This window comes from Varroa jacobsoni, unplaced genomic scaffold (genome assembly GCF_002532875.2).
Source record: "Varroa jacobsoni isolate VJ856 unplaced genomic scaffold, vjacob_1.0 contig02778, whole genome shotgun sequence".
Taxonomy (NCBI): domain Eukaryota; kingdom Metazoa; phylum Arthropoda; class Arachnida; order Mesostigmata; family Varroidae; genus Varroa; species Varroa jacobsoni.
This window is the reverse complement of record NW_019214883.1, coordinates 31,197-34,188: the sequence shown is the minus strand read 5'-3', so window position 1 is coordinate 34,188 and position 2,992 is coordinate 31,197. Positions and strand designations below refer to the sequence as shown.

Sequence of the window (2,992 nt, the reverse complement as noted above, 5' to 3'; positions counted from 1 at the left end):
TTTTAAATTGTGTACGTATATATATATTGTATGTTCGAATAAAGGCCATTGTATCAGTGACTTAGGGTTTAGTGTAATGGGGCTTTAAGTAAAATATTAGCGTGGTCGGAAGAACTGTATAGAAGCTAATACTATCGCCATACTTTAATAACCTCATCTTGTTATTTTGTTATTCAAAATAAGGTAGGCAAATTAAACAATAGGCGAAGCAGTTTGGATCACCTGAATGATTTATTGATGTGATCTGCTCTACGATGTAACCTAATTGTCCTGTGGCCTTACTTTTAGCAGTGCAATTCGTCGAGCCTTATACGGTTGCTACGTGCTTGTGTACAACTACTAAATACTAGACTGCGTAACGTTTCGTTCGTGCAGAAAAACTGTCTCTATGCCAGAGACGAAAATTGGGCCAGTAGCGTCGCGACAATAGTCTACTGAGAAGTCAAAGCAGAACTTTGGCCTGTTTTGTGACATGTACCCTTGCGCCCGGTCCTATGGCCTGTGTTTTTCTGTACCTTCTCTGTGCGATAAAGCGCACCAACCGTTCGCTGTTGCCGTCGTCGTGCAAATCGTCGAATGGACCTATCGAGATCAAGACAGGAAGAATGTGGAGAGCGACATATCACGGTGTATAAGCGGCAGCGGCAGCCGACGATGGTTGTCTCATAGAAAATCGTCGCATGGGTAGTGGGCAGTGTCGTTACTAGGAGGCACGAGCGACTGCAGTCAGTAGTCTGCAATCGCTTAACACTAGTTCTCGAGCCTTCAAATTCTGACCCAGCAGCGGCACAGACGTATAGCGTAAGCTTAGGTGGGTTGGTCGGGTAGTCGCTCGACAGATGATTGCGGTGCGCTCAGTGACTCCTCACATTGCGAACATTAGCGGCGGGATCGCTTGGTTGAATTCTGCTTCGAGAATGCTACGTAGTACCATCTAGATAGGTAGTAGTAACAGACCACTACATAGAAAGAACCGAAGGGCCTGGAAGCAAACGAGAACCGGTCAGGACCACACTATTGAGTTCCGACTGACAATAGCGTCACAAGATTCACAACTGTACTGCCTAACCACCATTGGCAGCACATGGCGGTCCTTACTAGGTAGCTGGTCCACGACCGTAAGCAGACAAACAAAAGCAGAAAGAAACACCGGTTAGCGCTAATGCTCCTACGGCTTTTACCAACAGTAGTCTTGTCGCCATGGCCGCCCGGCGTAGTGTGATGCGACGCACGATAACCCCCATCCACCACTGTTGTCAACGTTATCGACCATATCGCCGTCAATGTAACGCCGCAGTCTCATTCTAGCAGTTACGGTCGACAGGGATAATGACAACAGTCTCAATCACTAAGTAGAAACACCAAACTTCAGGACGCAGGGCAAATCGACCGACGTGCTCAGCAGGGAGCGGCGGCGGCGGCGGCGGCGGCTACAACAGTAGTTGAGTAATTCACTAAACGAATGCGTTTTCCGTAACGCGTGTGCATGCATTTCTCTCAGCGCACCTCCGTCGTTCTGTTCGATGTGTGAATGCCACGAATATGCAAGAGGGGTACATGTAATAGAAGACTAAATAGAGCAGAGGACCTTGTCGGTCTTCTGTATTAGGATCAAGAAAAGAAGGGCGCCTTACGGCACATCTACCGTCCGCTACGAAGCGACGCTGGCGCACCCAAAAGTGAACGTAAGAGAAGGAAAAGGTAGAGATAAAGAGACCACCAATTCTATTCCTACTTTCGCTACTATAAGAGCTGCAATGTTAAGCCCTTATAGAAGTAAGCCACAAACAAGTCGGTCGGTAGACCGACCGACCAACCATTTAACTAGTCTACGCCAGGAAACATTTTCTATCGATTCAACAGACGACAACGACGTAGCGAGATCGAGACGCGTGTCCCGCTTATTTGAGCAGTCGCTTTACTAATACATGGGAAGCGGCGGAACAGCGCGCCGAGGCAAGGGAAAAAGTCATCTGCGGTGGCCCCTGTTTATTTGACAACGAGCTGGGTAAAACAATGTCACTCGAGCTTGTTATTGTAGAGTAATCAAACGTTCGTACTTTTTTTCTTTCTAATATACAATAGTATAGTATGACTGTTATAGGCCTTAGACTGGGCAATAGGCAAGTACTTTATCTTAATAGAAAATAGTGCTGCCCTAAGCGCTTTTGTACAGAACGACACCCCCTTTGTCGTCTTTTCTTGTATACCCCGCATAACAGCGGGAAACGAAAGGCTTGCAGACAACTAACTGGACAGACCGTCCGGATGACCTCAGTTGGAGCAAATCTTAGGATTCTGTGGAAAAAGCAAAAGGAACGGGAGGACCTAGTGAAGTAGAATCGCTGGTGGGTATAACCAGCGGCTAAAGAGCGATAAAAGTAACACATCATTCACACATTTTAACGACAGGGCTCTTCATGCACGTTATGCCGTTCCTAAACAGGTCGCTAAAAGGTCATTTATATGCCTGCATTTTTAAAATATACCTAATTTTTTTAATGAAGCCAAATTACCTAAGAGTCGAGGCAGCATATTTCGCGCCGCGATGAATAATATTTTATATATTACTAAACAAAATAAATCAATAGCAGATGGAGAGGACGCATGAGCTGGGCTCGTGCGCGAATCTGTGATTCCGTTCATTTCCTAAATACCGCAGCTGCTCTGCTCACCTTCAGTGTCTCTAATTATATCTCTATTATTATTAATAACACCTCAGTTATTGTTATCTTAAGAGAAGGCTATAGGCAGGATAGGCAGTAGCAGGGAACGCGATAAGGCCGCTACTACATGCGTTGGTAGCAGACGTCAGGAAGAGCGTCAAGTGAATGGAAAAATGGCATGCGTCTTTCGAAAACGTCAGCCGGTGTGTGACGCTAGCTCGGTTGAGGACTGACATTTATTAACCAGGCGTAAATGGCAACGCACTTGACAGCTTCTATCCATTGACAATGCACAAGAAAATATACAAGGAAGATAAATATGGAGG

The 2,992-nt window shown here is 45.9% G+C and overlaps 1 long non-coding RNA gene across 1 annotated transcript; it reads right to left on the bottom strand.

Moving 5' to 3' along the window:
• Nucleotides 1-212: 212 nt before the first annotated feature.
• LOC111272623 (uncharacterized) lies at nucleotides 213-1,900 on the bottom strand. Its single transcript, XR_015315782.1, has 2 exons — nucleotides 1,186-1,900; nucleotides 213-982 (listed from the first exon to the last, which is right to left on the bottom strand). It is a non-coding gene; the product is annotated as an uncharacterized LOC111272623 (long non-coding RNA).
• Between the last annotated feature and the right edge of the window lie 1,092 nt (nucleotides 1,901-2,992).